Source organism: Melitaea cinxia, chromosome 12 (genome assembly GCF_905220565.1).
Source record: "Melitaea cinxia chromosome 12, ilMelCinx1.1, whole genome shotgun sequence".
NCBI classification, from domain to species: Eukaryota; Metazoa; Arthropoda; class Insecta; order Lepidoptera; family Nymphalidae; genus Melitaea; species Melitaea cinxia.
Window position 1 is genome coordinate 13,561,107 of NC_059405.1, and position 26,413 is coordinate 13,587,519.

Below are 26,413 nucleotides of genomic sequence, written 5' to 3' on the forward strand. Positions count from 1 at the left end.
TTTTAATGATTTTGTAAAATGTCGACGATTATAAATGTAAAATTTACCTTTTATTAATATCAAAATACCAGTAATTAGTTCAAACAAATCTATAAACTCGAATTTGTTCTGATTTCGACATTTATTTCGTACTACTTTTACCTAATCACGGAAGTACACAGTGATCGAATCAGTGCTTTTAAACCATAAATAATAAGAAAATTAGGTACTTGAAGCAATCTAAAACACATATCGAATTAGGTTGACTTGCTTTGTTCGCTAAAAACACAGCCACCAGCGAATAGGAAGTTTTCTGCAGATATCACATGCCAAAATGCGAAGTAAACGTAATAAATAAAAACGATACCATCTCGTTTATGGACCGTTTCGCTTTCATTTCGCCCGCTGGACATCGTTACTATCAAAGAATAGAGATATATAGAAATGGTTGTAGTCTTAAACTCAGATACCCTGAATATTATTTCTAAAGTAATTTAAAAAATAATAATAATGAGATTCAATGCAACTAGGTCGGCAAACAAGCGTACCGCTCACCTGATGGTAAGCGATTACGGTAGTCTATAGACGTCTGCAATATCAGAAGCCTTACAAGCGCGTTGCCGACCCCACCTTTATATCATCCCCAGGAATTTCTGGTCACTTTACTCACTACAGAAACACAACACTGCTTGAAAGCAGTATTATTTACCTGTGATCTACTCTAAGGTCGAGTTACTTCCCCAGTGGGGCTAATCCAGATTTTGAGCAGGATAATTCCTGCTGTGCCCTACCTCACTTATTTACACATAATTACATCAGTTATTACTTTTAATTTTATGAAATTTATTGCGATTGTTACTTTGAAACTCTGTTGCTGACACCATTGTTGCTTGTCACCTGCGGTAATTAGTACCTATAGTAAAAGTAAGTCCTAAGTCCCGTAGAATTAAAAGTGTTCATTATTGAATTATATTAAAATAATCTTAGACAAAAAATTACTCCATATACGAGAATACGTTAGAACATTTGATCAGATAAATATTTACACAGATCATACAGATGTGTTTCAAGGTATGAGCGTTTATTTGTGTCTTGTATTTCCGGAATCCCGATAGTCAAAATACACATCCTAATGTTGGCTATTATGTTTGAAATATTTATTAATGTCTAGAATTACTCATTAAAAATATAATTAAACACAAAAAAAATTATAATTGATAATTCAGTTTTAAATAGGTTCATTTAAATACGATAGTTCTTATAAATTATTCTACCATTTCTAACATAGGTGTATTCTGTGATCTTAATAATCCATAAAACAGGTTAATGTTTAACGCAATGAGTTTTATTGTTCAGAAGCGATGCTGGGATTATTTAATTTACCAAATTGTTTATGGCACATCACTAAAAGTAAATCTTTCGTTTGTTTTTTAAGAATGATTTATCGAAACATTTTCATATTACATTATATATAAAATACAATTAATTACATTATATAAAAAATATATACAGCGAGTATTGATATGTTCAATAAACGATTAATTGCAAATATAACGCCAGCTACATACGTTACACAGAAATTGTAATAATATATTGTTGGTTATAATAATGGAATCCTATTGTTTTATATCGAGTCTTCAATGGCTTACACTTAATTATTATAAAGGTTTGGGGAATGTGAAGAACAGGGTGTAAAGTTCCTCATCCACCACCGCAAGGTCAGTTGTGTCTGGTGGGCTACTGCCCCCCCCCCCAACGGTTAATGTCGGGTTCTTGTATATATTTTGAATCTTCGGATAACTTTTAATATCGCGATGTAGGATACGTCAGTTCTTAGTTCGTATGTTGCAAGATAGATGTCGCTACAAAGGCGTTAGGTATTTGTATGGTTATTTTATGATTACACAAAAAGGTTTAAAGTTTAGATACAAGCTATTATTTTTTTTTATTAAGCTTATTTATTTATTTATTATACTAAAACCCTGATAACACATATTTATAAGCTATAAATAAAAAAAATTAATTGTCTACAAATCGTAGTAAGTAATGGTACCGTAATGGGTAAGTAAGTAAGTCGTAGTAAGCTTAAAAACAAATTCCCGTAAATCTGTTAGGGTTGTCAATTATGTAATTGTTTTTTGCATCAATTAGAATAAAGCATTGTACGAAAAGATAAATACCAAAACTACTTAATTATTTTAATTCAGGCCAAACAGGGTAGCCCTGAAGAATTTTAATTTTTTTACCTTGAGACGTTTTTCTAACATGTATAATATCTGAATTATAAGGCGTTATTCGCGATAATCTGTAAATAATTTTAATTCTTTCTTTAATTTTATTTTAATAAAAATCTTAATTAATCTCCTTAAAACATTAACGTTACGAAAAAAAATTAGGTTACATTAATGTTTACTTATTATTTACAGTAATTGATTGCGTGAAATGTTTCCGACGAAATAAATGAAAGAAAGAATTTTTTATAATTGAGAAATTCCGTGTTAAGTTATTTATATCTAAGATGGAATCCATTACGTACAATACTATTCGCATTATGACTGAACTACATGAAATAAGAAAAAGTATATTGTTGCTAGAAGCCCGAATAGGTTTTGTAAGGATAAAATAAAGTAAATAGGAACCTGAAAAATACAAACTAAAAGAAACTCAAAACAAAGAAAAAATCTTAGCGAATATATATATATATATATATATATATATATATATATATAAGTGTAAGCTAACCTTGGTAACCGTTTATCATATGACTGTTTTACACATGCACATGAAAAATAAAAGAATTAAATTAAAAATAATATAATTAAACATTTATGAATGTGTGGGTAACACAAAAATAAAATCGAAGATATTAATCTAATTAAATTAAAAATAATATAATTATAACGTTTAAAGACAGATCAAGACAATCATCTACGTTACTGTCACGACAATAACTATTTTTTGAAGTGAAACTCCTTTGGGCACATGAAGATTTGTATAAATATAAACGAAACTTAAAAATTAGTTTGCCCAAGAAGTTTCACTTCAGACATGTGTACTTTGTACGCACGTACTTTTTCCTTTTGACTTCTTAAAAAAATCGTATAAAAGCAAGTGAAACCAAGTAAAGATACGTGTCAAAACACTAAGTTGTTAATGATTTTATATCTTAATTGCGTGCTACACATGACTGCGACAACGTCCGACGCAGCATCCGCCACAAATCAACGCGAGAAAGCCAGATGAAGATAACATTTCTATTTGCTACTGTATTTTAAACGAAAATATGAAATATCTTTCTTGTTTTATATACGAATTAATTATGAGTTAGAACGTATTTAATTATTTTTGCAATTTATTTCATTTAGATAAAAGATAATACACATATAAGATAGTATTAAAAATTTTATTACCTACTTAGAAATGTAATACAATTGTATATAAAAAGTTGAAGTAAGGACCTCTTTATTTATATCGTAATATTGCTTTATTTTGTTATACATTTAGCTATACATAACTAAACTAATTTTGGTTTTAAATAAGTAGGTAAATATATAATAAATTTATCAGACAGACATTGTTCTGTCTTATGAACTGTCAAATAAGTGACCTAAAATAATCGTTAAGAATTATAAAATCAAACAAATTCTTTTTTTTGCTCCAATATGATAGAAAATTTAAAAAAGGAATGTAGTCGGTACAATTCTGCAGTCGTGGTGTGACTAAAAAAAAAGGAAATAGGAATTTACTTTTATATTAGATAAAATTATTTTAACATTTTAACGAGTTATCAAATAATTGAATTTATTAATGTGAAAAGTTCATTATATATATTCCTTTTACTACGACTTATCTCTCGAAGTCTTGTAACTCGATGTATTCTTGATAAGATAGAGAAATTATTTCCTGTTTTATTTGAAAGAATAATATAAATATATTAAATATTTTATTAATAAGAAGTTTCACGTTATTTTTTGACATTTATTAATTCTGTTTAGCTACTACAATACGTATAAAATATATTGTGATACTAGCTGACCCAGCAAACGTCGTTTTGCCATATATGTTATTAACTCCTTTAACCCCCCCCCCCTTTTCATAAACTTAGGGTTATGAAAAATAAAAGATGTTGGCCGATTCGCAGACCTACTCTATATCCACACAAAATTTTATAAAAGTTGAATATTTACTATCTATATTTACCTTTATACAGTACTGGAAAAAAGTATTTGCAATACGTTAATTTCATAATTAGTAGTTTGAAAATAACGGAAGAAAGCATACAATTTAAATAAGTTGTTGAATTTTTATGACATATTTTTTGATATAGATAATAATTGAAAGTACTATACATATATCGGAAACGTCCAAAACATTACCAACGAAACGAAAAAATGTTGCAAACGAAATGTTTATTCGTGTAATACCACTGACATCTTACGATGTTATCATCACGATCCGATATTAAAAACAATAAAATACTCAATACACATACAGTATAATACATGCATTCGATTTATCATCCAACAGAATGACGATTCTTTATAAACGCATACATTAAATCTGTCACACTAAGCAACGCGTACATAAACCAAAAATAAACTAAACGACTATTAGACAGGCGCAGCCGGGGGCGAGGTGCAGCGTTATGACGCAATTTACAACCACCACAGTTGTCAGGCTCCTTTATATATATAAATAATACCACCGATTAGCATTGCTGATAGGACTACAGATTGTTGACTATTTATTATGATTCCCTTACTTGAGTTATTACGGTTCTCGCCTGACTTTATCGCTTTCGTACTTTTACATGGACATTAATCCTGGTTTGTAATTGTAAATATTAAATGTATATTTGTAATAAAGGTTTATTTTATGGCATGATTTTGTTTAAGGAAAAATGTTTCAAAATTATAAGTGTCAAATATGACATACGTAACAATACGTACAATACATCATATGTCATATTTGATACGACATCTCGTATCGTATATTATAAATGGATATATATTTAAAATGAAAATTTCGTTCATATATTTTCATATCACTTTTTTACTATTACTTTTGAAAGAACGAAGTCTGTCCGGACAGCCAGTTGTATATAAGTATATTTTTATTCATTGTTTGGAAATGCTTTTGAGGCCTTAATTAGCTATGTTTTAAACCTTTTATAGCAATACAAGTAATTGAACGTAATTCATATTAACGATAAATCTCTGTAAGCAGGCCTTATCCCCCATTTATTTCTAGACAAGTTTCCAGGCACACTCAATCCTGTATTAAGCCTCCTATTTGTTACTATTAAATTCACTATTTCTTAGAACTAGACAATTTATACTAATTTAATAGTTTAATTTATTCTCACCCTTTAGCGTTTGGTAATTGAGTTTATATTTTAAATTTATTATCTACTAACTGGACACGCGATTTTGTTTGCGTTTGTATATTTTGACTTTTATTCCTTCTCCATAAGGTACCGTGCAAAAATTCAGGATAATAAGTCCCCACTCTAAATCTTCATTGCACAGTATTTGAATTGTTATAGTTTCATTATAAATACAATTTATTTACTTATAAAACGTAAAAAATGTTTTTAATGTGGGATTAATTTTAATTTGTAAAGAATTATGTCCGAAGTAATTAATAATAAAAAAGTGTAACTAAACAAACTCAGGAATAACATTGTAAGTTAATTTTAAGCTATTATATTAATATTTTGGAAATATAGTATTTATAATCAAATATTTTGAGTCGCATGTTCGATTCCCGCTCACGTCAGACATATGTTTCGACCATATAGATGTTAGTCGTGGTCTGGGCGTTGTGTATGTGTATTGTATGTTTCCGGACCAGGAGAAGGAAAGATCAACACAGGAGAAAATCCTACTGGGGGATCCGTTGAGTGTGAAGCGTTTATTAATTCGTAAATTCTTAATAATGTACCTTTTTTATTTTTTTTTATGTCTCTAGGTCGGCAAACAAGCGTACGGCTCACCTGATGGTAAGCGATTAACGTAGCTTATAGACACCTGCAACACCAGAAGCATCGCAAGCGCGTTGGCGACCCAATCCCCAATCCCCCCAGGAGCTCTGGTCACCTTACTCACCAACATGAACACAATACTGCTTGAAAACAGTATTATTTAGCTGTGATCTTCTGTAAGGTCGAGGTACAACCCTAGTCGGGCTGCTCCATATTTTGAGCAGGAAATTCCTGCTGTGCCCTACCTCAGTTACTTACTCAGTACCTTATAAGAAATATTTAGATAAATGAGAACTTAATTTTTATTTTAAATCTAAATTTATTTTTTCAATTTTATTTTTATCGATATCTACATGCGATCTTTAATTTTCAGTAGATTTATTAAAACTATGCTAATTGGACACAATAAATTAACATACAGTTATGTTGTATGTTTGAGACATTGACCCAGGACACATACCGTGACACCAGGTTCTCACGACTGTCTATACATTTGTATTATGTAGTTAATTAATTTAATAACGGGTTTTTAATAAATTTTACTTAATATTTATTCAAACTTGAAAAATATATTCTTATCTCGCGATCTGTCAAACGCGTGGAGTTTAATTAATGGTGACGTTTTCAGTAAATTTCTGTTCGATTTTCTTGTCACTTTTTTACTTTATTAACCTTTAACAAAGTATTAGAAAATTTAAGAAAAGAGATAAATAAATGAAATCTGTTACTGATATAACCGATCAGGTTATAGCTTTGACTAAGGTAAATAGTTATTGTAAATGATAAACGGAGAACTACAGAAGTGACACGTAGTAAAATCTGACGAGGATCCGAATTAACATTAATAAGTATAGATGACAGGATTGACGGATGTTTGCAATCCTTTCGCCTTAGAACTTCTGAATCGCGTTATTGTTATACACGTGGGTCTTTTGATTCTTAAATTCTCATAGGATTAAACACAGATGTACCTATATTAGTTACAAACTAATTAAAATATATTCTGTCATTAAAATGGTTAACAGTTCAATAGTACAAAGTCGTGTAGAGCATAATTTAGTGAATAAAAGATAATCTTGTAATATTTTTAATGTGTATTGTTTTTATATCGTTACGGTTTTAATTGTTAGTTACATTCTCTATTTCAAGCACATAAAAATTTAATGTGCACACACACACACACACACACACACACATTTTTTTTGTTGTCTTTGCGCATAAACTAAGTTAACTTAATCCAAGTTTTCTCAAAAGGAATTCAGTTAGGGCCAATATATTTGGTATTATCTTTGTACATATGTACGCTATACTGATATTAAAGTGCAGGAAAGCCTATTTTACCGTGGGAATGAATAGATTAGTCAATTTCTCTCAAGAATGTTGTTGTATCTTCGTAATGATGGTATCCGTGTTGCCAATAATGTAATACGTTATTGGAGTTAAAGTTGAGGGTACATATGCACTTTCCATACAATTTTAAGGTTAGTTACAAAACTTATAACTTATGGCGAATTAAATAAATGTACTAAATGAATTTTCAATAATTCAAAACAAATACTTGAAATTAACTGAAACTGTAATTAAATTAATTGAAGAGCTGTGACTATATTTTGATTATGATGATATGATTATTTGCTGTGTGGTTACGGCAGTAAAGAATATAGCCACCCCCTCTTTTCCTGTAGGTATCGTAAGAGGCGACTAAGGGATAACACAGTTTCACTACCACCTTGGAACGTAAAAAGCCGACTGATGGCGGGATAACAATCCAACTAACGTAACGTAAGGTTGCCGGTGTAGGCTGGATGAGGATTGCGGAAAACCGGGATGTCTGGCACGAACTTGGGGAAGGCCTATGTCCAGCAGTAGATTGTAATAGACTGAACTGAACTAAACTGATTTAAAATACGTGTCTTTCTTATAAAACAAGTAATATTTTTTAAATCACCGTTGAGTCTAAGATTTATATAGGTATTATAAGATTAATATTTTTAGTCACTAAAGTCGTCACCGCTAATAAGTAAATCTACTTATTTCGGCGCAAAGTTCTGGATGTGTAATCTTGAAATATAGTTATGATTTGGATAACAGTAAAACGGCAGCCATCATTAGAGGAACATTTGTGCTTACCTTGCGGTGCAATCAATAAACCAACTTAATATTTTGAATGAAGCGTTATAAATTACTTTGTAATAGAAAAGGAAATTTAAAAGTTTCGTGTTATTTTTGTACATAAAGAATTAAAAAAATATCTTTATCTTATGTGTGTAACACGCGCTTCCCATGTTCGCTGGTAATTTGCACATTGAAACAATAAGACAATTAAAGCATATATGCAAGTTTCGAAACTTAAAGTTAAACAAAACAAAATAGCCTTTAGCTTTCATCAGTAATTTGGCTGTCCAACACAAAAATAATTTTTCAATTTGAACCAGTAAATCCTGAGATTAACACGCTTAAACAAACAAACAAACTTTTAAACTTTATGATATTAGTACAGATTGAAAACCTGAATGAGTTATAGGGAGAGTGTGAACTAATAGTAATAATTGAAAATTATTAATTTGTTTATCAAATTTTTACAGAAACATAAATGACTAGTAAGATTAAATTTAATCTTAACTAGGTAAAAACTTGTCGTCATAAACCGGGAAGTATTTAAAGATTTATATAGAAATTACAGTGTATTAGTTGAATATATCTTCCAATACATGAAATGACTGAAGAGCGTGTAATTAAACGAAGTTATTCATGATTCCTTAGAGGTTACGTGGACTGGATTTTATCTGATGCGTTTAAATGCTATGGATTTATGTGTTGGTATTAGGATAAAAGTAATTTCTATGCTTTTTTTTTGGTCGTACCAATTCCGAAACCTTTGTGGGCTCAAGCACAACACTGCTGAAAATCATGACATGATCAAATACATAGTTTACGATTCCATAAAGGACATACAGACAACATTAATTTATATATATATATATATCATATATATATATATATAGATATATATGAGATACATAGTTGATATTTATCCATTTATTTACTTTAATATCATTTTAGGATTTTTTATTGGTATTACAAATAAGTTAATTTGAAAGTTGAATTTTCATTGTTAATGCTTGTATAAATAAAAGTCACACTCGGCGATTCTCAACGAGATTATCCCTCGTTCCGGTCTGGTAAAACAAAAACAACAAAACAAATATATGTTTTACGATTTTGTTAAAAGAATTAAAAAAAAATATATGTATTATAAAATAACAATATCCTGTTATTGTTCTAAAAGTAGCATATGTTTTATTCTGAACTTTATGTTATTTGTATATTTAAGGTACATCCTAATGAATACAGAAGGTTTAAAAAAGTAACAAACTATCAATCTATCCTTTACATTGTATCTTAAGATTATTTCAATAAGTTAGTAGAATATTATTAAAAATTACAGGATATTGAACGAAAAGTAAATACACAATATGCCATCGTTTTGTACCAAATACAAATTTAGCTAATAATTTTAATTATTAAACTTAATCTATAGTGATTGCTGTTATATAGCCTGTTGTCGAAGTAAAACCGTAACCGTTTCGACGTTATCTCGATTAATTATTCTGAATTATCTTTATACGTCGGATGTTTATCGGCCTAATTTCCCGTTACCATATATAGCACAATACTGTGTTTAGCCTCTAATTAATTATACCTTATTTAATAAGCTGATTAAGTAAAATAATAAGTAATTTTAAGTAATTGTGTATCACGACTAAGGCCTACATTTATATATTGAACGTTAACTATCCTTCTCTTAGAAATAGACCTATGGGATATTACAGGATCGAGAAAGTTAAAATGTTTGTTTATTTTGTTTTTATTTTACAGTCTTTTATTGTATTTACGTTTAGGATTATAATAATAATTTTTTTTAACTGAATATCCTTTTCATTTCCTTACCACAAACATGATTCTAATCACAAAAACATTTAAAGGGAACGACTTCGAGTTATTTATTCCTAAGTGTAACAATTTCTTTTAAATTTTTTCTAGTATTTTATGGTCCTTTTATTCGCGTATTTATAATTAAAACGACCGTTACGTTAACTTATTGCGGTTATAATTTAAAAGGTTTCATGTAGATAAATTAAAAATAATGGTTTTCCGCTGTTAAAATTATTTATACACAGAATTACACAAAGAAAAGCATTGCTTTTGTCTTAGGTTATTCATCCAACTATTATAGATAAGCTTTTATAAGCTAATAAAATAACCATCAAGGTTTTAATAATGTTTATTCTACTCCTATAGGGCGGTGAATGTTTCAAAGCGCAAAAATAGAAAAAAATGTGTATATTGCAGTTATCAAATTAGCTTTTACTCCATATTTAATACATATAATTATTTATTCTTAAAACTAGTTTTTTAATTTTGCAGAAATTTGCTTATCATTGCATTTGGTGAGTGTATAAACACATATGGAAATAATTTAATACAATAAATAATAATTAAATATTTACAACATAACACACACGGTCGGTCGTCTGTTGCTAAAGTAAGCAAATTAATGCTTGTGTAAGAACCGACTGGTATAGCTACATATTTTTTTTTCGATAAACATACATAGAAATAATACATATATTAATAAATGTATATATTACACCCAGACTCGTGGTGGGAATCGAACCCAGAACCCCCGGTGCAGTAAGCGCTAACGGGCTAGTATAAAAAGCCATTATTTAATATCAAATCATAATGTAAAATAATAAATAGTACTACACGTAAAATAGCTTATCGCTCAAAATAACCAATAGACGATTAACCTAAACGCTACGCTTTTTTATAAAAGAAAAGAATTCCTTGAAGCTTTAATGTAGTTACTCTGTTTTAGACTTGCAATAAATTAACATACGGACGTATCTTAAAACGAATCTGATAATTTATGCAATTATATAATAAACAAGCGAATATGGTTCAGTAGATGGAATAAATGATGACGCCGCGTTGGCGCAACGGTTACAGCCATGGATTGTACCTGTTGCGCTGGCGGTTGCGGGTTCGATCCCCTCACATGACAAACGTTTGTATTGGCCATACAGGTGTTTGCCGTGGTCAGCGTGGTGGATTAAGCTCTGATCCTTCTCCTACATAGGGAAAGAGGCGTTATGTAGGCGCCCAGTAGTGGGATATTACAGGCTGAAGCGTAAAAAAGATGGAATAAATGGAACATATCGGTACAACAGGGTCAAATTTTGGCTAACATAGCTTTGGGAGTTCGTGACGAGCTTATGAGCTCTTGGCTGAGCAATTGGCTATTATGTTAGCAAGTTCGATTTCGGGTCGTGATAATCTTTGTATTGGTCATATAGTTATTACTCTCGTTACCGATTTTTGTTCTAATGGAATGGGTTTTAGACTTTTTTATTTATTTTTGCCATAGTGAATTTGTCTTTAAGGCAAAAATAATACACGACCGTAAACTTAGACTAAATGTTATAAGCAAAATATGTAACACTCAATATCTAAGTACTGTCTAAATCAATGTACCGTTCATACAAATTGACGTTAATGCAGTCTGTTCACGCAGATGTAATAACTTTGTTACTTGATTACGCATTGCAACCCAGGTCACGGGTTAAAGCCTAGGGTTAAATGTCTCATTAATAATGTTTTCGTTTGACGGGATATTTCTTTGGATAATATAGTGTTATGTTAACTGGGAAGTTAGTTATTATGATGTGGACGATTTCGCTTGTTTTGATTAATTTGAAGTTCTGTTTGACTAATTAATTGGGGGTGATTATATATTACAGGTAAATTAGCGTGTATCATATCGGTAGTATAAATATAATATGTTTACTTAAACTTAATGAAGTTTTAACACCCGTATTGATTCAATATATTAGAGCTTGGTATAATTATAATAGTATATTCTTTTATCAAGTTGACATTTAAACGATATTTTTTATCAATGTTAACGTGTGGACTGTTAAAAAACGATATGAGAGTTGAAATATACTTTGTTGGGTTGAGTTTTTACACCTGTCAAGTTAATTTACTGTAACAGTCATTGCTTGATTCTATTATTTACAATGTAATGTACAATGGGATAAAACTTTTCATTAAATTGGCTTTCAAATGCAAAAACAATAAAAAAATAATTAAATTATATGTTTAAATAAACAAACTCATAGTTATAGTTTTATTAAATTAATATCAATTTATCATTTCGCTCATTCACTATAAAATGACGGCAATTATACAGAACCATTCCGAGGCCAGTTTGCGAATTATTGTATACAGTCTTTTATTATAGCTTAGTAAACGGGTAACATTTTTAATGTCAGTGGAGCAGCCTCGCCTTTTTATTTATAACATTTTGATAAAATAATGTCGAGTTTTCACTAGTAAAAATAATTAGTATTTAACAAAATTTAATTAGATCTCGCTTCCTAAACTAATTGGTTTTGTGCAAGTAGTTGCTGGTACCGTAATCAACCTACTGTACTGACTGAATCTATCAAATTATATTATCTGTCAAAGTACAACAATTTATCAATCAATAATAATTTTACCAATAACAATACATAAAAAATCTAAACTATTATTGAAGATTTTTTATTTAAAAACTACTGTTCTAAATTATTGTGTTACAATACTATTATTAACAAAAAAAAAAAGTTAAAATAACTTTTACAACACGACATAAGAAATAAACAGAGACTATAAACATTGGTGAAATCTTCGAACAAAAGACAGTAATTGAAATAATGACACGTACGACCACGACGTACCTAATGTGCCCATTACTAACTCAAAACTTATACATAAAGTGTTAAAATAATTATATAAGTTTTTAAACTTTTAAGATCACTATGAAAACTTTTTGACTTACCGCCATTGTTATTTTGAAATTCCCTAAATGTCGGTGACAGATGCGCAGTTATCGGTGATTCAAACAAAAATAATAGTAATATAAAAAAAGTGTTATGTACGCACGTAAGAAGTTATACTTTATTGGTTAGGTAACTTCACATTGCTAACTTCTTCTTCGTTGACTAGCTAACTTAAGGGTGTCAGTTTTTTGGAGACAATGTGCGTGCGCATTGTAAAAATTTACTCTCAAAATTTTTACCCAATGCGTCAAAAGAGTATTATTATAATAAATATGTTTGACACATTCACCTGTTTCTAAGGCAGACAAAATAATGTCCACGATGTAGGTAACAACATATACTCACAGTTATCTGTTCATTAGGCAACAAAATATAATGTCTATGATAAAGATAGAAGTCGCCTGATATTAACTTGATCAAAATACGATCAATATTTTTTTTTAAAAGTTGAATGCCGACAAACTAACGCTAAAACTTTTCGACCAGTGAAAGAGCGAGCACGTTTCAGAAATAATTTGACAAACTTTGAATTAAGCATTCTGTCTAAAACTTTGATATCTAGAAATTCAAGTTTCTGAACCAACTTATCTCCACCATTATGGACACCAGTGTCTTCAAAGTTTTGGAAATGACAAATTATTCATAATTATTGAATTTTATCACAATAAAAAAAAAAACTAACTTTTAATAATATTATACATTAATATGTTTTATATTATAATACGTAATTTTTTTAACCGACTTCCAAAAAAGGAGGAGGTTCTCAATTCGACTGTATTTTTTTTTTTTTTATGTATGTTACATCAGAACTTTTGACTGGGTGGAGCGATTTCGACAAATTTTCTTTTAATCGAAAGGTGGTGTGTGCCAATTGGTCCCATTTAAATTTATTTGAGATCTAACAACTACTTTTCGAGCTATATCTAATAATGCGTTTTTACTTGACGCTTTTTTCGTCGACCTACGTTGTATTATACCGTATAACTTTCTACTGGATGTACCGATTTTGATAATTCTTTTTTTGTTGGAAAGGAGATATCCCAAGTTTAGTACCATGATAAGGAAACCAGGATCTGATGATGGGATCCCAGAGAAATTGATGGAAATTCTTTAAAATCCACAATAACTTTTTACTGGGTGTACCGATTTTGATAATTCTTTTTTTGTTGGAAAAGGGATATCCCTAGTTTGGTACCATGATAAGGAAACCAGGATCTGATGATAGAATTCCAGAAAATTCGAGGGAACTTCTTGAAAATCCGCAATAACTTTTTACTGGGTGTACCGATTTTAATAATTTTTAATTTAATCGAAAGCTGATGTTTGTCATGTGGTCACATATAAATTTTATCGAGATCTGATAACTACTTTTTGAGTAATCTTTGATAACGCGCAGTTACTTGACTATTTTTTCGTCGATCTACGTTGTACTACTCGTCGATGTAATTGAAGTCGGTTTTTTTTTCGTTTGCGAGCAAACACAATTATTTGATAAAAAGTATAATTGCAGATGAAAGTAATATTAAAAAATATATATAATATTGACAACATATATCTATTTTAGTAAAATAATTTATGCTTAAAAGAAAACATCCACGCTATTATTTTATATCTTAACTAGCTGACCCGGCGAACTTCGTATCGCCTAACAGTGACTTTTAAGTATTATCACAAATCTTTTGTATGGGAGTATAGAAAAGTGTTGTTTTTAGACTTTTTCAGGAAATTTTAAATTTTTTTTTTTTAAATTTTTCTCTCCGTAAGAACCATCCTCGTACTTCAAGGAATATTTAAAAAAAGAATTAGCGAAATCGGTCCAACTGTTCTCGAGTTTTGCGCTTAGCAACACATTCTGCGACTCATTTTTATATTATAGATTTACTTTTACTAAAAAAGTTGAAAAATTATTATAATATTAATAGAGGTAAATGAACAAGTTACTAAATGAGTGAGTATTGTGAAATTCGAACACAAAGGTGGTAACTTTGAAGGACCTACGGTTCGAAGAATATTGTCAAAGATAAAACTAATGACTAAACTTTGACTAGCCCGTTGACGCAGTTTCTGCTCCCAGGGTTGTGGGGTCGATCCCCACCCCTAGTCAGGGTGTAATATATGTGTCTATTTATATATGTATTATTTATATGTATGCTTATCGAAAAAAAAAATGTAGCTATATCAGTCGGCTGTTACCTATAACACAAGCATTAAGTTGCTTACTTTAGGAACAGACGACCGTGTGTGTATGTTGTAAATATTTATTTATTATTATTTATTTATGTTCTTGTAAATGTTTTTCATATTATGGTGTTCGTCTGTATTTAAATTTAGAAAGGTAACTTAAATATAATTTTCTGGATAAAATTCTTGTGTTAAAATTTGAAGATGATAATTTGAGAATGAAATGATCACTAAATAGACATTTTTCATCTCTGAAATTATTTTATGTAAAACAATAAAATCAAATATAGACAAATCTGTGTGTTTTATGGAGTTTGAATGTTGTACCGAACCTTTTTTGTTATGTTTTATAATTGAACTTTTACCTAATAAGAGCCCAGTGAGTATTTTATTCATATTTAAGGGACCAGAAATTATAAAGAGCGACAACACGTGTTGCGTCCATAACACGGCCAATTTCTCGCTCCTCTCAAATTACAACAATGTTAGGTAAATAACCTCCGCCTCCTTACCTTTATGATAAATTGCAATGGGCGAGTGATAGGCATACTCATAACACTAGAGGATCGGCGTTCATGCTCATCACATGCGCACACAGAACAGCAGCATTTCGAGGTAGTTTCAGGTACATGGCAACAAAGTGTTGGAATAATTTACCTCCGCCATTACGATCTCTTGAAACGGTTAACAATTTCAAAATTAAATTTAAAAAACACTTGTTGGATATGCAAATACATTGCTAATTTTTATTGGCTTTAAAATATTGGTTACAGGAATACTAACTAATTTAAAAAGTATTTACATGCCATACGTTTTTTACACCATAATTATTAATTATTGATTATGGTGTAAAGATAGGTGTGTATGTATGAATGTATGCATGTGTGTGTATGTGTGTGTATGTATATGTGTATGTATGTATATGTGTATGTATGTGTGTATGTATGTGTATGTGTATGTGTATGTATATGAATGTATCTATGTGTATGTATATATATGCATGTATATGTATGTATATGTATGTGTATGTATATGTGTATGTATGTGTATGTGTATGTGTGTATGTGTATGTGTGTATTTGTGCATATATTTATATACTTATGTGTGTGTGTGTGTGTGTGTGTGTGTGTGTGTGTGTATGAGCAACGAGCAAGGGCTCACTACAAATCAATTGATTTTAATTGAATTGAAATCAATTTTGTGTTTCGAGTCTTATAATATGTACAAATATTCATATTAAATCTTATGTTTTTTTTTCTATATAAGGTTAAAGATCACTTATTTCTCACAAAAACACTTACATGAGAAATTACAAGAACTAAATTAAACAAAAATGAATGGGTAGGGTACATCGCAATACAATATATAAGCAATTCATAGTGGAGACAAGAAATTGACAATATGTAAGGTAGTATTAAAATATATATACATAAGTTAACAGAAATATGCGCAACTGGAATTGTCATTGTTAAAGGAGTTACTTTATGTGTTATTATATAACAAAATTAATACACCAATCCATTTCTCTATATTTATTCATCCTTTTTTTTTTTCATTCATTAAAGTGAAGACGTATTAATTGTTTTGCTTTATCATATGTATATAATTTTAGTATCTTATTATATGTGTACCAATATTCAAAATTTATTTTTATTATAGTTTATTAATATATTTTATATAAGAACTGCTTTCCGCCTATCTCTTTAAGGGTGACGCTGAAAATCGGCGTTGGAGTCTTGATTCTCCAACAAATGCCGAGCGTCATCCGTTTCAGTGCTCCCATCAGTGCATCGCTATACAGGTTGCCGCTTTCTTTCTTTTTTTTATATTTTGCTTATTTTTCATTTTTTTTTTTTGGTATTTTTTTAATTATTATTGTTGATTTTATGTGGGTAGTTACCTATTATTATTGTTTTTAATTTCATTGTCTTTTATTTCGGTTGTATATTGTGTTCATTGTTTCCTATTTAGCTATTTGTCATAATATCTATATAGTTAGTTATATTGTAATAGAATTGTCATGTTGTGATTTCTATATATATTTTTTTTTTGTCTTTACTGTATATCGATGTATCTGTGTGAGTATGAATAAATGTTTATTATTATTATTAAATATTAAAACTATAACTATTGCAAGTACAATACCTTATACCTATTTTTACTTTGAATCGTGTCAAGCTACCATTATTATCGCTTATACCGCATCTAAATAGGTATTCTGATAAAATATAATTATATTGTTTGGGTATTTAATAAATATTTCAGCTGCTAACTTAAAATGCATTTTAACATAAGTGGATGTGAACTAAAACTTGTCTCGCAATCCGCAACATCACGTATCCTGACCACTGAGGCATTTCAACCAAACTCTTCGGAGTTATTATGTTATTAAATTTAAAAAAAGTAACAACAGCATTTTTTATCACGTGTAATAATTTGCGGAAGCAATTTGTACTTTAGATAATGTTCATATGTATTACTATACAACATAATATTCGCTATTAATGACATCATAGTGTTGTTGACCTATGAAAGGTCAAACCGTCTAGCAAAAAAACGCGTGATGTCAACACAACACAACCGATTACATTCGGAAATGGTTAAAGTAACGGTCTCATTCATCTGGTTACGGGACTTAGCGCATTCGGTGGCACTCGATAATATTACATGCTACCTATTTAATGATCATATAGAGAAGATATATGATTTTTTAAGATATTGGACCTATTTTAAAAATTAAATCATCAGGAGAATGTTACGTAATTAGGTATCATCGAGTGACTTAGGATATATTATTTTAACGGAGAAAACAGAACCGTCAAAGATGCAGGTAAAGCTGTGAACGGAAAGCTAGTACATGATATTTTGATTTCAATATATATATATTTTAAGTGAAAACTTCTTTTGGTGCACTGCACACACATTTATTCGTAGGTAGTAAGTTAGGCTGATTCGTCACGCTATGAGGTGAAAAGCTCGATCGGGTGAACTCGGGACCGCCGAGTCTACCCGAGCGAGAAAGATACAGTCAGCTGCTCTTCGCTTCTTATGTCACTGTGTTTAGTATATTCACAATGAAGTTTTCACTTCTGCTGCGCGGTCTTAAGCACATACTTTTTTTTTTAATACGATAAATTATAGAACAATATTTTCCTGTGCTCAAAGCAAATGGCTGTTGAGCTAGCGGTAACGAGAACGATTTTTTTAAATGATAAATATTTTAATGTCTTTTTTTCAATTAATTTATTGCGTTGTCACCCGCGTCTGTATTGAGTAGGTATCAGTCGTTAAATATCATTATTCGTGTAAGTTGCAAAAGACACAAAACAAAAGATAGCACTACATTAGATGGGCAAAGCTATCCATGGTATTTTAGCACTAACAAATCTTTTATATAATTTTTTAAAACATTGGTTGATATCAAATAATTTGAATACCCCCCTGGGTATTAAAAACAGTTATTCTAATTAAAAAACAATTGGACGATTTTTTTTTTACTACAGATTACTGTAATATTATTTATAATGGTCTGGATGTTTCAAACACCATAATATATTTTCATACATTACAACAATAAATATTTCTGATATTTCTGTGATATCTCCAGCTTATATGAAAATATCTTAAACAACATCATTTGACTGAAACATATGACGTCTTTGTACCGCACTGATGTACTCATTTTCTGTTTTTCCGCGTATACGTTTGCAAGTCATCGTGGTTAATTCAAAAGAAAATCAACAATTGAAATTCAAACGAAACAACACCAAAACCCGAAGAACTTAAAGTTTATATTCGAGTAACAATTCAAATTAATAATGATCTGATCCTTGTCAAAAAATAATGTGTAAAGAGTAAAATAAAAAATATAAAAATTTTTCGCTAGTAATCAATAGAGTTCCGTTAATCCTTTTGCAGAATTCAATACTCCATTACGCTTTTGTTACAAATAACATAAAAAGGAATAAATTGATGTAACAATTTTGCGAATAAAAAACCTGCGAAACTAATGATCAAATGAATAGTTTGACTGTGGCTTTAATAATAGATGATCAACTGAACTTCGAGAAGCGAAGTTCGATCATTATTATATGAGTTATTTCATTCGAAGATATACTTATAACTATGTAGTACCTTTATCCTACAAGGCAGCTCGCACTATTTAAAAGACAAATCAATTGACGTTTCATTCAATTGTCAAAACTGTCATCGGATCCACTCGGCCAACACTGTCACATTAACTCATTCTTTTCAGAGAGTATAAAATTAAATAAATCTTGTTTTTGTTATAGGGTAGGGTGGGCCGGGTGTTTATATCTTCGAATGAAATAACTCATATAATAATGATCGAACTTCGCTTCTCGAAGTTCAGTTGATCATCTATTATATTTCGTTATTTCATTCGAAGATATACTTATAACTATGTAGATGTTTAGAGATAGGTGTGCTAGTTTAAAATTACAAAACATATCAAACGTTTTCGTTAATGTTTATTTAATTTTATACAAAACAAATGAAAAAGAAAAAAATAATAATTATCTACAATTAGTTTTATCAGATAATCAATTAATTTAACAAATATATTGATTATTTTACAATTTTTATTATATTAATTATTTGTAACTATTTGACACACTGATTCGGCAAATAGCCTGCCTGTTCTAGATACAGTATCTGAAATTGGGCGGTTATAAAATTTTGCAAAGGTTTTGGAAGATTCTGACCAGCCAGCAGTTCTTCTTATTACGTCAATACAGACGCCAGCAGAGGCCGCCGCCGACGTGGACGCGTGTCGCGTGCTGTGCGCGCTAAACACGCCAACGTCGACGCCGCCCTCTGCCAATGTCTGCTTAATCCATCTGCTAATAGTCTGAGAGGATGCTTTTCTATAAGGCTTTTTATATGTAATAAGAAGAGTTTTTGTATTGGGTGGTCTTAAATCTTTCGTGATATACATATAATCTTCTAAAGCCATAGCAGGACATATATTAGGGTTTTCTTTAAAGAAGGGTAAGTACAAATGGGGCTGTTCTTTACCAGCTGAAGACGTCTTTATCAGATCGGTTATTAATATTTTAATTCCGTCGGAAGATTTTATGATATTTTCAATCTTTATCAGAGACAAGGTTTGTACCCTATGAGCAGTGCATAATGCTAAGAGAACAGTCACCTTTTTAGTTAATCGTTCTAAGCTCAGGGTTTTATTAGGAACCCACTGAGAAATGTAATCTTGTACTACTTGGGGATTCCAAGTAGTAATATACTTAGGGCGACAGGGTTTTTGCTTAAAAATGCCTTTTAACAGCCTTTTAATCCTCTCATCAGAGCCTACATGGTTACCTAAGAATAACGATAGTGCAGAACGATGGGTATTGATAGTGCCGTATGAACTACCATTATAAAATTGACTCGTAAGAAATGTTATTACTGATTCTATTGAAGTATCTAGTACATTAAGATTTTGTTCCAGACAGAACTGCCACCAAAGTTTAAGAGAAACGTTATACTGTCTTAAAGTGTTTGCTGATATTGAGGAAATCATCAGATCGAGAGCTACGCTTGGAACGTTGCGGTGCTTAAAGGCGTACCGGAGAGCTTCACAGCTGCCAGGGTAAGGGTCTGGTGCAACGGGTGAAGAGATCTGAAACGGGATTTGAGAAGATGTGGATTAGGTTCAAAAAATATGATTTCTGAAGTCATCATTGTTTTAAGTAGTGGAAACCACGGTTGTCCAGGCCAATGAGGGAAGACTAGTATGCCTGAGGCTTTATCATTGATTATTTTGTTTAAGCACTTTAGTATCAAAGCAAACGGAGGGAAAGCGTAGAAGAAATATTTAGACCAATTAATTGTAAATGCGTCTACAGTTACTGCGTCTGGGTCTTTTTTCCACGATATATACCGTTGACATTTAGCATTGACGCGAGAGGCAAACAAGTCAATATCTGGTGTGCCTAGCGTTTCCTTTATATTATTAAATGCCCACGTTGAAAGTTCCCACTCTATATCAATATTAAGTTTTCTAGATTCTTGGTCAGCTTCGATGTTATCTTGAGAATTTATATATGAAGCAAATAACCAGATATTGCGCTTCTCACACCACTGCCAAATAGACCTAGCTAGATCATTCAAGTGTGGGAATTGAATTCCACCCATTCGATTAATGTAGCATATTGCTGTTGTGTTGTCTACACGTAACAGAATAGATCCGTTTGAAAGATTCTTAGCAAAGCACTTAAGTCCCATGAATACAGCTAATAGCTCTAGGTAATTAATATGTAAGGAAAGTTCACTGTCTTTCCATCCCCCATTTACCCGATTTCCATTACAGAAAGCTCCCCAACCCGTCTTCGACGCATCTGAGAATATTTCTAACATAAATTGATCTTGTGGTCTTAGAGAGTTATTAGACGAAGTTATCTTATTATTCCACCATCGTAGATCAGGTAAAATATCCTTAGAAAGCTTAATTTTTGTACTGTAATCATCATTCTGTTGCAAGGCTAAGAATTTTGCTCTTTCGAGACTTCGTGTGTATAGCCAACCGTATTTTATAGCTGGGCATGCTGCTACAAGTACACCAATTAGTTGTGAAAATTCTCGAATTGTACATTTTGGTAACGTTAAATAAATATTTATCAACTTAGAGATCTTATTTCTTTTGTCTACGGGCAACCCTAGTGACATTTCAACTGTATTAAACGTGAATCCTAAGAACCTGCAGTTTTGTTGGGGCAATAACATACTTTTTTCCCAGTTAACGACAAAACCTAAACGCTCTAATAAATTTAATGTTTCTGTGACATTTCTGACACATTCACTGAACGTATCACCGATGCATAAAATGTCATCAAGGTATATAACAGATCTGTAACCCTTGGACCTCAGATGATTCATAACTTCTTTCATTATTTTTGTAAAAATACGTGGAGCAACAGATAGACCATATGGTAAGACATTAAAATGATAGATTTTACCATCAAAAGCAAAACATAAGTACTTGCGGCAACTTTTGGCGATGGGGACTAAAAAGTATGCTTCCTTAAGATCAATAGTAGCCATAAAAGCATTTACTGATAGAAGTTTAGTCACTGTCCTATGGTCTTCCATTTTAAAATGATTATTAATAATAAATTTATTGAGTGGTTTTAAATTGAGGATAAATCTTTTATCGCCATTGGGTTTTGGGGCTAGGAAAGAGCTAGAAATAAAAATATCGTCGTTTTGTTTAGACAACGAGATAGCACCTAAGTCTAATAGTTTTTTGATTGCAAGGGACATGTAAGTTTTTTCGTTTGTACTTAATATATTTTGGGGAATTTTCCCTTGTTTTACAGTGTTATTAAATTGTATAGAGTACCCCTCGCGAATCCATTTAAGAACTAATGGATTCGTGGTAATATTTTTCCAATTATTATAGAAATATTTTAATCTACCCGCATGTACCTGCAATGTTGTTAAGTTGGACGTGGGGTTGTCTTCGTTAACTTCGACTGGTTCATCGGGGGACCTCTGCGGTAGCTGCCTCCCGCAGTGTTGGGTTTCCTTGCCCCCCCCGCTCGTCCCCCCCTGTTTGATGGGTAGCGAGGAGGGCCCGACCAGTTTCCCTGGGGTCTAGTGCGACTCGTAGATGGCTGAGGTACAAACGATGAAAGAGGTTTAGGGGTAGGGACAGTCCTTTTAATTTGTAGACCTTGCTTTTCTATGACTTTGGAAGCTTTGATTTGTTCCGAAAGCTTACTACCGAATAGCATTTCATCTCTGCTTACCCCTTGTACCATTGTCTTAAACGATTTATCAAGGCCAGTAGTTATAAATTTTTTTCTAGCTACAGTCTCTACGTGATGGAGGTCGCATAAAATGCGGCAACTATCACTAAGAACCTTAATTGCCTCCAATTTATTGTTATCACCGTTAAGTAGCAGGACAAGGGCCCTGTTAATGGCTGTGACACCAAGACCTAACTGTTGTTGAACTGATTCAACACGCTTATCTCTAGCTCGAGATGGTTCTGAGATGGCAGCTGAGATCTCTGGATTGAGAGTAGGTGGTTGTAATAGTGGACAATTTTCGGGAATCAGATATTTCTTTAAAAGAGTATCTTTACTTTCCTTGGAAAGTCCTGTCCGTAGTATCGGAGTCCACAGGCGCGCCAAGTTGTCGTATATTTTTTCTCCGAATTTTGGTGCCTCCTCTGTGGTTTCCCCTAAGGCTTGTATGATCTCAGGGTCTAACTCCTCGTGTTCTGCCGCTTGAGTGTCGCCTGTTGGCAACACACCATTTTCAGAATTCTGAAGTGTTTCTTCATCGAGAACTTCCGGTTCGATAGGCAGTCCTTCTGGTTCTGGAATTAGCAAATATATATAAATATATATATAGCCCTTCTCAGTCTATAAACTTCCCACTATTGGGCTTATCCCTTAGCTGGCTATTACAGCACACATGGGAGAAAATAGGGTGATGACATATGTATTCTTAATAGAATATCCGTCACCACACGAACAACATATATTTAAACTTAACCCTCTTTTTTGTGGGATTAAGTTAACAGCGTCATATGTCGCTAACTGTATAAGCCACGTGTTAACCCACGGTTAACCTCTAGGCATGATCTGACCCTTGTGTTGACCCGCAGTCAACCTCCAGTCATTAAAAGCAAAATTGAACAACTAATATCCTAATTAGTTGCTATATGCCTTCGTGATAACCCGCAGTTAACCTCTAGGCTTTGCTTAAAATTTTCTCACTAAGGAGTCGGTATTTATGCGAATAAATCACTTATAGAACACTTGCATAATAACATTTTTACATACCTGAATTGTTTTCAGAATCCGACGATTCTAATATTCTACGACGCTTCTTATTTTGTTTTTCTTCTAATCGTTTTAATTTTCGTTTATAACGATTAAATTTTTCTTGATAATCTTTCGGCATTTTTTAATTTAGAAAATGTGGGTAGATGAATTAAAAGAAAACTAGCAAGCAGGTGCGAGTGCGAACGCTGCCTCGCACGAGAAAAGAATGAGTTAATGTGACAGTGTTGGCCGAGTGGATCCGATGACAGTTTTGACAATTGAATGAAACGTCAATTGATTTGTCTTTTAAATAGTGCGAGCTGCCTTGTAGGATAAAGGTACTACATAGTTATAAGTATATCTTCGAATGAAATAACGAAATATAATTTTCATTATTACAAAGTTAGTGAACTATGTATTTTAATTTTACTACTTAACCGTAGTCTTATTACTCACTTCAGCCTATCTCAGTCCACTGCTGGACATAAGCCTCCACAAGTTCGCGCAAAAAATGGGTGAACTCATGTGTGTTGCCCATAGTTACCACGCTGAGCAGGCGGATTGGTGACCGCAGTGCTGGCTTTGTCGCACCGAAGACGCTGCTGCCCGTCTTCGGCCTGTGTGTTTCAAAGCCAGCGGTAAGATGGCTATCCCGCCATCGGTCGGCTTCTTAAGTTCCAAAGTGGTAGTGGAATCTTGTTATCCCTTAGTCGCCTCTTACGACACCCACGGGAAGAGAGGGGGTGGCTATATTCTTTGGTGCCGTAGCCACACAGCACATCACGCTATCACCTACAGAAAACGAGCAGTGACCCTTTATTTCTTCAACGCATTCTGTAACAACGTGTAATCTAACGACGCATATTTGAATGTTGTTGTTATTATGTTAATAATCATGCTATAAGCTAGCTTCATACTATAAATAAAGAAATTCTGTTGTATATTTAGTATTAGCATTGCACCCGTGGGAAGCCGGGACGAGTCGCTAGTCCTAAATAATCCTCCAAACTCTTTCGTAAATATGACAATTTAAATAATTTTTAGTTTTAATACTGCGATTAGTACTTTTTAACCGACTTCCAAAAAAGGAGGATATTCTCAATTCGACTGTATTTTTTTTATGTATGTGCCTTCAGATCTTTTGACCGTGTGGACCGATTTCGACAATATTTTTTTTAATCGAAAGGTGGTGTGTGTCATTTGGTCCCATTTAAATTTATTTGAGATCTAACAACTACTTTTCGAGTTATATAATTAAATCAAATTACTACTGATATTACTACTAAAGAACCTAAAATTGGTTTAAAATATTGTAAGATATAATTACTTCTAAAATTATTCAAAAAACGAGATATTTTCCATGTTTTATATTTATATTTCGCGGAGTTCGATATTTCGACATTAGTTACGAATGTCTTGTTCGCGTGAATATGGTAAATATCCCGTTTTGGAATAATTTTAGCTATAAAAAAAAACATTTTAATTTAAAATCAAATATACAATACATCTACTTTCAGAGCACGTAACGTTCAAAGAAAGTCTGCTGGGGATTGAGCGGATAAATGATAATGTACTTTCATCATAAACATACATTAATTTTAAACATTATATCTAAATAAAATTGGAAAATTAAAAGAAATTTCATCAAAACATAAAACTAGAATACATTTACGTATTATACACGTATATCTTCTTTTAGAAAAAACTCTTTGAAAATATAATTAAAAAGAAAACGTAACTATTACACTCATTAAAGTAGTTGTTTAACGTTCTTTATTGCCTTTATATTCCTTTTAAAATTAAATATATTATTATCCTAGAGAAATATGCAAACAATAATCAAGACAGATAACAAAGATTCTCTTATAAAGCGTTCTCTGCTAGAGCTACTGCTAATATAATAATTAAAATTATACGAATATAAAAAAATAAAATTATTTCTTTATTCAGTTATGCTTAAAGCATAACTGCGCCTTTGTTTCTTTTATATTTTATTTAATACTAAAAGAGTACATTTCGATGCTTATCATGGAGTACATAATAATTATTTTACTAAGGGAAAAAAACTATAGACTGCTTATCTAGACTGCTCGTGAAGTATTCCGTACTAGTATAAAATTCTTATAAATATATATTATTTATTTTGCTAAAAACGCTAAAACTCCCGTTTTTTAAGTTTAAGCACTCTGACAGATGACAGACAACGGGAGAAAGAGCCGCAGAATTTGAGCAGTACCTATTACTAAAAAAACTTATTTCCCTTGGTAACTTGAGAGCAACTTTTTTTTTTTAATTTTTCTAATACTTAGTAGGAGGTTCTTCCGGAATGAAAAATGGAGATTTTTTTTTATGTCACTAGGTCGGCAAACAAGCGTACGGCTCACCTGATGGTAAGCGATTACCGTAGCTTATAGACACCTGCAACACCAGAAGCATCGCTAGCGCGTTGCCGACCCAATCCCCAATCCCCCCAAGAGCTCTGGTCACCTTACTCACCAACAGGAACACAATACTGGTTGGAAACAGTATTATTTTGCTGTGATCTTCTGTAAGGTCGAGGTACAACCGCAATCGGGCTGCTCCATATT

At 31.6% G+C, this 26,413-nt stretch overlaps 1 protein-coding gene and 1 long non-coding RNA gene across 2 annotated transcripts in view; one reads left to right on the forward strand and one right to left on the reverse strand.

Moving 5' to 3' along the window:
- The window catches only part of LOC123658271 (serine proteinase stubble), a gene marked incomplete at its 5' end in the record, with an annotated part of 63,953 nt that overhangs the window by 18,319 nt on the left and 19,221 nt on the right, over positions 1-26,413 (forward strand). The gene's annotated exons all lie outside the window — the stretch shown is intronic.
- LOC123658503 lies at positions 679-20,344 on the reverse strand. The gene is made up of 3 exons (XR_006743895.1): positions 20,334-20,344; positions 2,912-2,915; positions 679-774 (listed from the first exon to the last, which is right to left on the reverse strand). It is a non-coding gene; the product is annotated as an uncharacterized LOC123658503 (long non-coding RNA).